This window comes from Protopterus annectens, chromosome 2.part0 (genome assembly GCF_019279795.1).
Source record: "Protopterus annectens isolate FY-2018-M chromosome 2.part0, PAN1.0, whole genome shotgun sequence".
NCBI classification, from domain to species: domain Eukaryota; kingdom Metazoa; phylum Chordata; order Ceratodontiformes; family Protopteridae; genus Protopterus; species Protopterus annectens.
Window position 1 is genome coordinate 1,987,871,359 of NC_056728.1, and position 12,972 is coordinate 1,987,884,330.

Genomic DNA, 12,972 nt, shown 5'->3' on the forward strand with positions numbered 1-12,972 from the left:
GATTCACTGCATTACTTCATCATGTGCAGTGAAAGGGAGAATTAAATTGCTTTATGAAAGAAATGTTTCCACATTTCAGACTATGTTGTTATACATTCATATCTGAGTATGTGGGTATAACAAGCTCCTTTTACAATGACATAATTATGTTGCAGCTGACTTTTTGGCTACATGGCATGTGTTCACTGTAGCCACGTTCTAGTTGTCATGAGTTTATTTTTTCTTCAAGCAGTATATGGAAGGCTTACCTTTTTTCACCTCAGTAAAACTGACAGACAGCTGAGCATTTTCTACACTGTTCTACAATTTCAAAAGTTTTCAGTGAAGTTGAGAACAACTATTGGAAGCCCAAACAGATAAATCTGGTAAACAGCTGTACTGTGAGCAGGATGTTAATGTAAAAACTGACATTCAATGTAAACTGAGGCAGTGCTGAGATTATTTATTTATTTATTTCCTGGGAAATTCTATCTGGATTATTCAAGAACCTCCTCTGTGTGGGAGCCCTGGGAGAAAAATATCTCTAACATCGGTATACTAAAATATACAATAAAGACTATGCAAGTGCATCAAACAGTATAGAATTTCCGATGAAGCAAAGTATAGCATACCTAATAGTATTTATAAACATAAGCATTTTCATGATCCAGCATGGTATTTACAACATGTACCCTATACTAATTTATGTATGGACATGTGGAGAAGTATCAACATTGTCTAGCAGCTATTTTTTTGGTGAAGGTTCATTTACATATTAGGGAAACTGACAGTGAAAGAAACAGGTAGAAAGCAGAGAAGGTGGTCAGATGACCTAGTGAGAGGAAATTATAGATTGTTCAGATAGGATGAAATAATGATTGTGATAGTGTGAGACGGAAGATTTTACTAGTGAATTGAAAACTAGTTATAACAGGGAGTGTTATGTAACTGGGTGATTTTTAGGTTAAGGTTTTAAGAGTTATAGTCTATGGGCTTTTCCTACATCTTGTTATTGAGATTTGGGGAAGAAGAGGTATATGGGTTTTGAGTTGAGTTAGTTGGTGGAGTTGGTGGGGGAAGGTTGCAGTTACACTGTGATGTGCTAAGTGTTTGCTTTTAAAGTTGTCTTGCCACTTAATTTTCCCGATATCAGAGGCAGAGAGTTCCGGGTTTGACTCTGTTGCTGTAGAGTAAGGATTTGTCATGTGAATTTTTGGATTTGGAGACATAGACCATACATGTGGACTCAGATTTCAGGGACTGTGGAGATGCATGCCATTGCACAAGACTTTGCATTGCTGGACATTTTTGTGATTGGTAGAGTATGTTATAGTCAATATTTAGCTAAGAAAAAAGTTGTTGGCTGGGAAGGTCCATCAAAGACAGGTTTTGTAGAGCAATCCAATGATGGGTTCTAATCAGAAGGTGTGTTGCAATTGTGGTTATTTCATTACATAATTGTTTTATTCTGTGTATTTGTGAGGACTGTAATACAAGGGATTCATTCAGTATACAGGGTAGGAGATACAAGATTGCTGACATTTTGCATGCTAAGTCAAAGAGTTACAAGCTTACCTTAAATAATATTCCTAGTTTGGGTGGATTTTTGCTTTATGAAATGTTGAATATGAGTGTCAGGTGTCAAGTTTTTACAATTTGTAACTGCTAGCAGTTTACTGGTAGAAACTATGACTATATTAATGTTTTGGGTGAATTCACTATGAAGGATTACTTTACTTAGTTTAGAGTTCTAAGAATAAAAGATATTCTCAGATTTTTTAAACCACTGTTCTTATATTTGAGAAGGATTGTTGCAGGAAGGTATGGAGTACTGTTATGGTTCTAGCTGAGCAAATGAGGGTGCAGTCATCTATATATAGCATGAGTGTGGATGGAGTGAGAATATGAGTGCATGCAATTTATATATATATATATATATATATATATATATATATATATATATATATATATTCCCATTTGTGACTGGTAAATAAGAAAAGTGGGAGGATTGCCATTTTACACATTGTGTTTTTTATTTAATTAGCTTGGAAACCATTTGATTGTTGACTCTTAAGAGTCCTAAGGTGGAAAGAGTATGCTAAGATTTTGATGGGGTACTGTATCAAATGCATTTGATAGGCCAAAGTATTGAGAAAACTAGTTTGTTGTCATTTCTGAGGTACTAGATGGTATTTAAGAAGCTTAGAAGGGTGGCACTGCTGCTATGGTAAGACTGAAAGCCATGTTGTGTGTGTGTGTGTGTGTGTGTGTGTGTGTGTGTGTGTGTGTGTGTGTGTGTGTGTGTGTGTGACAGCAAGCTGATTTTTAACAATAGATAAGGAGCTGGGTACGTATACAATATTCTAAGATCTTAGAAAGGGGTGGGAGGATAAGTACTTTTCTCTAGTTAGGTAGATCATATGAGCAGTTGTCTTTGAGGAGGGTTATGATGACAGCCTGTTTCTAAGGTGATGGGAAATGGCATTCCATTATGGATCCATTAATGAGAATAGGGATGGGATAAGACAGGGTTTTAGTGCCTAATGACAGGGATTTAGTAGGGAGTTTGTTGGCCAAAAGAATTGTAGTTTTGAGCTTGGACACCTGTTTTCTTATTTTACTTGTAGGAACTGATTGTAGATTGAAGCAGGGGGTGATGGAGAGGCTACTGGATGGGTAGTTTTGTTCGTGGACTAATGTTGGTTTGAATTTTTGCAGCAACAATAAAATAGCTATTGAATACGTGGCTGTAGTGTAATCTGATTCGTCAACAAGGGATTTAGTTGTGAGAACTTGTCTGAGGACATTATTGATGTTGGTCCAGAATTTGAAGGAAGGTGTTTGGTAAGGGGATTTTGAAGGCTGAAATAATACTTTCTTTATCATGTTTTTTTTGTTGTTGCTAGGTAGTGTAGATCCCTGTAATGCTGGTGGTTGGTGTTAGTTATGTTAATATGTTAGGTATTCTATTCTATTCTATCCTTTACTTCTATTAATACACCTAGAGTGTATGATGTACAACAGCTGACTACATGTCGGACAGAATGGATGGTTTATATGGCTATATGCCAGTGTGGGGCCTTCTATGTAGGCCAGACGTCTAGGTCTTTTAAGAGTAGAGTAGCAGTCCATCTAAGTGATATTAAATGTCTACGTGTTTAGTGCCCTTTACAAACATAAGATAGATCATACAACTGCACATTTTGTATTTATAGGAATTGACACTATACATAAGGTGAATTTAACAGAAACTGATAAACATAGGGTGCTAGATAAAAAAAAAGGTCATGGATTTTGAATTTGGGGGCATTATATAAACCTGGTTTGAATGAATATCTTTAAAAATCTATAATGTGCTTTATTAGTGTATAAAAAGTGTATTGCTGCTTGGTTAATGTATTTTTACTCACATCACTGTAATTTTAACTGACTGGTGCCTTTAAAATGGATCTGTTCCTTTAATTTGGGGTATATATAGAAGTAATGGACAATGTATGAGGTACTTTTCCACTGATGACGCCTAAGGGGTGAAACTGGTTTGGAGTTGGTTGTTCTCACTGTTTCACTGTTTGTCGGCCAATAAAGGATATTTGGCAGAATTGCTGTTATTGTTTTGGATTTTATATATATATATTTCTATATATCTAGATATGTAGATATGCGTGGCTATGATGCAGATGGATTTATTTTGGCTTAGATTTAGAAGTACGTGCAGTAATTCAGTATTATTGAATGAGTGTATTTATGGGGTGAATGATGCTAATATATATATATATATATATATATATATATATAATATATATATATATATATATATATATATATATATATATATATATATATATATGGGTCTACTTCATTTGCCCTAACTTCCAATTGGCTGACACCCATTTGACTGAAATTTCATTTAACTGACACTTCATTTGTTAATAAGTCTAATACAGTAGTACATAGTATAACTATATCTCCTATTTTTAGTATCTCTTCTATGGTGAAATTGAATTTTCTTTTCTTTTTTTTACATTGTATGGTGTACTCATATCAATGCTTTATTTGTGCCAATGTATTATTTATTTTATTGCCTGTACTGGAGCTTTTCTCCCCGGGCCTCTACTGAAAACGGATACATATCCAGTTAGACTAGCCCGGTCAACAAATGTAAAATAAATAAAAAAAATAAATTTGACTGATAAGTATTATTGTCAGTCTCCAGAGCACTGTAAGGCAAGTAAACAGAATATATCCCCTTCCCCACTGTAGTGCAACGGTGCAGTTAGAATATATAGTCAGGGGGGTGTGGCGGGCACATCCCCCAGAATGGGGGTGTGTGGGGGGTGAAGCTCCCCACTTAATTTCATATTATATTGTTTGGTTTTGCTTTAATATTGCTTAGTAAAACAAAAGTAAGTGGGGGGCTTTGCCCCCCACACTCCCCCTAACTATATATTCTAACTCCAGGATTGCACTACAGTGGGGAAGGGGACATATTCCATTTACTTGCCTTACAGTGCTCTTGAGACTGCTAATAATACTTGTCAGTCAAATGAAGTGTCAGTGAAATGAAATTTCAGTCATTTGGTCTCAGTTAAATGGGTGTCAGCCAATTGGAAGCTAGGGAAAATTATGTAGACCCATATATATATATATATATATATATATATATATATATATATATATATATATATATATATATATATATGGGAAGAATGGTGGCATTGATGATTGATGTTGGGTTGTAGCCAGGATTCAGTGATGCTATTATGTCGGGTTTGATGTGCTAGCCAAGTATGTAAGTCAGTGAATTTGTTGGCAATATTTTAAATATTGATGTTAAATAGCTTTGGTTGGATTGGGTTTGAATATATGAGTTGGTTGAGAAACAGTGGCTAGAGGTTTGTTTGCCTTTTGGTGTGAGTGGCAGGGAGGTCCAGGACTGGGGTGAATATCTCCACTTAGCAGGATTGGTTTTGGAATGAGAAGTGAGGGAAACTGTTGTGTTTTGGTTGGCTGTCAGTGTATCAGAGTACAGTATTTCTTTACTGGAGTTGGTGAAAGGATGTAAGGTCTAAGACAATGTAAGTGCACGAGAGAGATTAGACGATATGTAACATTTGAGTATTACGTTGCTTGTTTTGCATGGGTGTTATGAGGAAGATTAGTTGAAGTTAAGGAGTCAAAGAGCGGGTTTTCATAGAATGTGAGGAGAAAGAGTGGGAGTGTAAAATGTGTAAGAATGAATAGCATCATTAATTGGGTGCACATGAGGGATTAGATTATTTTGTTGAGTGGGGAAAAGGCAATTTGGCTGAACTGAAATGATAGAATAAAGAATGTGAATTTGGGTAAATGACGTTGAGTAGGGTTGAGTTGCTTGAGTTAGAAGAATGATGAAAGTAGGGTTGAGAGTTGCAGTGAATGGAAGATGGAACTGCTGGGAGAAGTAGTGGAAGTATGTGAGTGGATGAAGACAGGGTGGGTGGGAAATGGAGCTAGGGTAGGTAAACGGAGTGGAGCTTATTCCCTCAAGACAGTGTTGTGTTGTATAAGAAAATAAATCAGTGGACTTGGATTATGTAACTGGTAATCAAGTCATAGGACTATTCCTTGTTTGAAAGCAGATATAGTTCTGTAGAAAGGGTAGTTGGCAGATAGTGAGATATTATTGGGACCATTTATCTAAGATAGTGTTGAAGAAGTTATTAGTAAAAAATGGATTAATATAGTATGTCAACACATGTTGATCTGTGATACTGCAAATGGAATAAGAATCTAGTGATACCTGTTTGGCCTGCATTGCAGTCTACTGGATGATTAGATTTTGCGTATTGGTGCAAACTGTATAATTTTGCTGTGGTAATTCTTTGTTCTGATGTATACTCTTTGTGAAATTTTGTCAAATATCATCCATCATTATGAGTTGTACGGTGCAGTCAGAATTTGCCAAATGATATTTTCCAATGAGATAAATAAAACGGCTCAGTTATTTACTCTGCCATTAATCATAGACAGTGTTTGAATGTATATGCATCGATAATGCTGTGCTACTGTATGTTTCTCTATTTCCAAAGGGGACATCAGGCTTTACAGGGAGCTATGTATAGACACACACACACACACACACACACACACACACACACACACACACACACACACACACACACACACACACACACACACACATAATATAACTCAGTTGTATGATACAGAGACGATAAATATTCACAGTTCTTAGTTTACTGCACAGATTTGCATAGATGCCTGCTGATTTACAGATAGTTTTATATGCTGTAGCATATCAGTTCCATATGACACTGATTAATACTGTATAATAAAACATAAAAGGATAATACACTGACATTCAAAACACTTTCCCTTTTGCAGGTAATGCATCACAGTCTACACAGACTGCAATGTGCATTGCCTCGTTATTTGCAGCCATTTCTTCACACTGTCACACTGGTTTAACCATGTGTATAATGGCACACCTTGGTTTGTATGCTCTTAAATATTCTGAATGAGTATCACCTTCCCACTTTATTTTACTAAGGTCTGTGTCCCAAAATGGGAAGAGATTACTATCCAGTGTATATTATTATTTTTTATGCATGATACAGTAGCTTTTATTTATTTATTTTGGTTTGATAAGAAGGTAAGTGGAACAGTGGGTAGTCCATTTTCAGCCATGACCTGGTCACCACTATGCAAGATGCAAACAGAAAATGCCTTGTTAATTAGATAGGACTTGATTTTATAGCCATGGATAGCCAATGGATAGTTTTTTATCACATGTTTAAAAAGACATTTGTGGTGTCAGACCAAAGGATCTATTCTGCCATAAGCACAATTTGCTTGAACCATACTGGCATGCATTTTACTTAAGTGTAAATGCTCACAGTTTTCCAAACATTGTAGCAGTAATTACCAGCATTCACCAATGAACTGCTAGAAATCCAAATGCTTCTTAACACTTTGTGATAAAAAGCATTAGTGACCACACTATTTAGAGAATGTTATATTCCTTTTAGTTTCATCTAGTTACAGTTTTTCACCTCCACACACCAAACTAAAGTGAAATAATTTATATTTACCATCCCAGTGGAAACCAAGGTATGTGTAGCATTATATATACTAGCTATATGTATTTTTCAGAGACCCACAGAGGACATAATAGGGGTATCATCGGCCTCAGCCTCGAGAATATTACATCAATTTCTAAATGCAATGCTACACCATGGAAGTGATCACATCTGGATTGCATGTACCCCAGAGGAGAAAGCAAGAACCATGCAAAATCTAAATGCCATAGCACACTTCCCTGAGGTTTTAGAGGTCATAGACTCAGACACATATACATAAAAGTGGCACTAATGAACAGGGAAGAAGATATATCAACAGGAAACCTTACCATTCTATCAACTGCCAGATGGTCTGTAATAACCAAGGGATCATTTACAATATGTGTGCAAGTAACTGTGGCAGTTTTCATGACTCACATGAATAGCACATCTGTGCCCCTTATGTAAAGTTTGCTGGGGGTGACTTTCACCAGGGCATCTAGTGGGGGGTGCAGGTTATGCACCAGAACCTTGGCTCATGAAACCTATGAGAAACTCAAACAACCCCACTGAGCAAGGATACAATGATGCCCATGCTCAAACTATGAATATTATAGAATGTGCACTCAGCTTGCTCAAGTCAAAGTTCTAGTGTTTAGACATGTCAGGTGGCACCTTGCAGCATGATCCAGCCACCACAGCTAAAATGTTCACAGCGTGTGCAATGTTGTACAATATAATATTCAGGAAACAGCTCCAACAAGAACAAAAAGGACAAAGACTGCAGTTTCCAGGCAGGCCCAGCAGGTCTATCAGATCTAGCAGATACACATGAAGATTATAAATTAGAGCCAGCAGCCATGGATGATCCTGGCAGACATAGGCATGCACAATATGCCATGCCTCTGGCTAAGAGCTAGATGATAGCATCCATACTCACTATTCAAGTGAAAAACTACTCTCTAAGTGCTTACAAATATTAAAAGTGATGCCTGCAAAATTTCTCAGCCTTTACTTATTCATGTAATGGTTGTGTTCTGTGAGAATCAGATTGGGTCTTCCCCAAAGGCACATCTTGTAGCAGCAATATTAACCAAGGTAAGTGTTTAACCTGTAAAAAAGATATATATATATATATATATATATATATATATATATATATACATGGGTACTTCTAAATGCAACATATGTATTTAGCTAAGATGAAACATGGCTCAACTCTACAGCAATATCAGCAGTAACTCATGACTGATATATGTAATGTACATACAGTATATGATTCATAGGTAGGTGCTAGGCTATCTGCCTGAAGGCATTTATAAGCCTAGCTCGAATGTGTTGGCTTTCACTGCCCCCTTAGATTAGTTCCTTGTACCTCTGTCCAGCAGAGCCATTGAAGTGATTCCTGGGGTAAACTTTCTGTTTTCCATCCACTCTTCAAGGTTTCTCTGCCTAATGTAGATTGGAATCTTGTTCCAGAGCATGGGAAGTCTCTGGGACAGGAATCTATCCCTCCAGCATGTCCTATTTATTGTTGTGCTGAGGTTTAGATCCCTGGAGCATGTGGCTTGAAGGGATATGGTTTTCCCAGAAGCAGCTTGAATTACAGTGAGAATCAAACCTTGCACCATGTGGTTGAAAGGCATACACCTTAACCACTGTACCACTTGGCCTTTTATGCTTTCTGCTCAATACTGTGTGTCACATATTACAGTTGTTCAGTGTAGATACCCCAACAGTATCCATGACAAGTTTAGCATAATTTGCTCAAGTTTATCAGCAAGCAATAATTTAATTATTAAGTCATTTGATTGCATTATTAAGAATACAATAGAAATACAATGAGGACCAAGAAGTACATAACAAATAATTTACAACTGAGCAGAAAAGGGAACTATAAAAAAAACTGTTTCTGCAATATATTTCATTAAAACAAACAATTTTGCAAAGACATGCATTCAGAGCATTTCTCCCTGGGCCTCCGCTGAAAACTGTCTCATTCCACGTTGGGCTTTCCCGGTAAAAAAATGTTAAATAAAATAAATAAATAAATCTGTTTAAGCAAGCATTAGCTATCTACTATGTGCACTACTCATAGTCAACCCTAAATCACAAAGAAATGTGCAAATGGCAGTGCACTGTTGTCATCACTTCCACAGAGTGGGTGGGGGTTTAGGGGTTACAGGTGGCCAAGCCTGACACCAAAGAAATGAATGTGGGTGAGTGGGTGACTGGTTAATCAGCAAGTATTCATTGTCAAGGCCATTAACAACACATCTATATCATTCAGTTATAATGTTTACATACTTGTGCGTGCCAGGTGGTATGGCCAAGACACTTTTTTATGCATGTGGGTTTGCATGAACACAATCAAAATACTTGTGCTAGTGCTACATCCTGGTATCTTGGACAGGTGTGAGTCATACATGGTAGAGTAGTCAGTTCTCCTTCACCACTCTCGACCATGAGAACTACCTCTTCCAGGAGATTCATTGTTAGTTCCATGGTCCTGGCTAGAAATCAGGGTGCTACCTGAATGTGAATGATGTCTGCTAGGTGAGCTGCCGTCATGATTATAACCCTAACCACAAACATGTGGCCTACCATGTCTAGTTGTAGACACCTAAATCATTGATGGAGCAGTGGAAGTAGTCCCACTATAGGAGAGGCTCTGGCACAGCCATGCCAGCTGACACCTGACTATGTAGCAGATATCTGGTCATGAGAATGCTCAATCTCCCCAGCAGATGTTCCAATACAGACACAGCATGAACAATTGTGTAATTCATCCTGTCCAGTGAATCACCCATATGGTTTAGGCAGGTTCACATGTCAGAATGCATAACATATAGTACTCTGGCTATTTCTTCTGAAGCCCAGGTGGAATGTGTCTGTGCCTCTGTGAAGGCCTTACACATAAGTTGTGTGGGACCTACTGAAACACTAATATTGGGGGAACGGGTGACAGCAGGCCTCCTCTGTGGACCTTTACCAACACCCCTGTGTGGTACTTCACCCTCACAGTGGCTACAGGGAGAGTCCACCAGCTCTGCAACTGCAGTAATCACACTATCCTGATCAAAAGTGTCACCCTTAACCTGTCCTGTCTCTGATGGGTTTGTGTTATGAGTATGGATAGGTATACTGACTGTGTCCTAAACAGGGTCAGGGGATGTGGGAGCTACAAATTCAGAGTCAGACTGACCCTCTGCATCCAAAAACTGTGCCTCTTCATCACCACCATCATCAACATCGGATGTTAGTGATATTCCAACATCAGGTGGTAGGATTCCACAGTGCCAGTGGGAAGGCTCTCCTGTGATGAAAAGTAATTAAAACATCAAAGTGAGACATAGAAGAAAAACTGATCAAACTTATGAAGTTAAACAATAGTAGATACTGTGGCAATTAAAAAAATGAACCCATGTAGACATAAACTAATTTTCTATATAGTAAAAGAAATGAAAAATGGGTCTTACCATTTGCAGGTGGTCATGGAAACTCAATACCAGATTACTTAGACAGACAAAAATGGAGATGAAAGCGGGATGATAAGCATTATAATGCAAATATAAACAGAAATATCAAGTACATCTGCATATTAAGAAAGATCTTATATACATTCTTCTCTCCACTTTCCTTCTCTCTCAGTTCTGTCTCTCTATTTGTCACTGTCTCTACCCCCAACCCTTATCTCTAGCTCTCTAACTCTTTCTCTCTCTTTATATATATATATATATATATATATATATATATATATATATATGTGTGTGTGTCTACTACCGGAGATCGAAATTACACTATTTTGAAATCCGGTAGTAGATGCCCACTAACGCGAAAGTGCACTTCACAGAAAGTGCACTTTCGCGAACACTGCTAGAACGAACAGGCAATGTCCTCCACTATAGTGCAGCAGTCACAGACCTTAGGGTTAGGGCTTGGGTTAAGGATAGTGGATAGCCCTACAAGCTATCCACTGTACTTAACTCAAGCCCTAACACTAAGGTCTGTGACTACCACACCACAGTAGAGGACATAGGTCCATGACTACTGCACTGTGGAGGACTTACAATTTCCTCCACTGTGGTGCGGTAGTCATGGATCTTAGGATTAGGGCTTGGGTTAAAGATAGTAGATAGCCCTACTAGCTATCCACTATCCTTAACCCAAGCCCTAACCCTAAGGTCAGTAACAATTTGCTCAAGTGGTGTTCGCGAAAGTGCACTTTCAGTAAAGTGCACTTTACAAGTCCGAACCTCATATGGCCAAGACCATATGTTTGAACTTGTGAATGTCCGATCAGACTGAATGGAGATCTCCGTACAGTGCGGAATGGGAAGATTTCCCTTTTCCACAATGTAGTACGATCTCAGAGTTGGTATATTTAAGTAAGGGGGTGTGGGGGGGTGCAGGGAGGCTACAGCAGTTTAATTTTGTTTTATGTTGTTTTTTCTTCTTTTACTTCAGTGTTCAAACTGTTACATGTTCGAACATATGGTCTCGGCCATATGTGGTTTGAACTTGTAATATGTTCAATCTACTGAAGTAGATCCATATATATATATGTGTATATATATATATATATATATATATATATATATATATATATATATATATATATATATATATATATATATATATATATATATATATATATATATATTAATATGGCATACCTGAAGCATCACCAGTAGATACCCTTAGGCCATCATCCTCTGCAGCATCTATATCAACCACTACTCTGGAATCCCCAGTGAGGTGGCCAGATCCCTTACATGAAGTAAGTGAGTGAACAGGGTCTTTCTCAGTCAGTGGTGTTTAATAAGTAGAACCACCACCAGTACCCTGCCATTCTTGTTGCTATAGCAGCATACTTTTTTTGGCTTTGGTGATCATATCACTGACCTGATGTCTGATGCCACCATAATCACAGCCATAATCACCCATAGCATTGATATCATCAACCACATGGATACAGTCACAGAAGGACTTGTTAGCTCTGACTCTCTCTCTAATATGTGTGATTCACTATCACCTCATTCTCAGCATCCAAGAATGGTGATTTACATGGGCCAGATTTCCTGTGAGCCATATCCATGTATGTGATGAAAAATAAGGCAAAAAAAGTACATGTCAGAAAATTAAGCAAAGTGTCTGGCAACAAAAGAAATATGAATGCATGCAGACATCATGAACAGAAATTAAATGTATGACTCTCTAGGAATAGACATGGGTAGTATAAAACTATAAAATCTTCTCCCCGGAGTAAAAAAAAAGAATGACAAAGCTCTGTAAGGATAATAAAAATATTCAAATTTGTAGTGCATAACAGCATTAACAAAAATCTGAATTAAAATATGGAACAAAACATTAATTATAATGAAATATAAAAGAAAATTACACAAGTTTAACATTTGGGATAACCTTCAGTTGATGTCAGGCATATATCACAGGTTTCAGACATTTGTTGGAACACACTGTAACCTTGGTGTTGCTACCAGTTAGATAATTTTATAACATGTGTCCACATCCTCATTTATTTTGTTTCTATAAAGGTGGGCAATATTACCTGAACTTACTAAAACAAAAATAAATGCTATACATGCGAAAACAACACAAATGGATACACAGCACCCAATGCTATGTGAAAAGTAAACCATCAGTAATATTAAAAGAAATAATATGCCTGTGTCTGTAGCAGACAGTGAAAATAATCTCAAATGTGTCTTCTTAATGTCATGGTTTCAATGTTCAGATCCAGAAAAGATGTTGCTAATTTGAATGTAGTGATATTTATTGTCCATAGTTTCATGTTAAAAGACAACAGAGTAGAGAAAACATCAGAAAGAGATTGTTTAAAAATACTTTTTTGGCTTCATCCTTTGTCTGCTACTTGGCATTGCACACTAGTGAATGTCAGTGGTCACTAGCAGTGAAT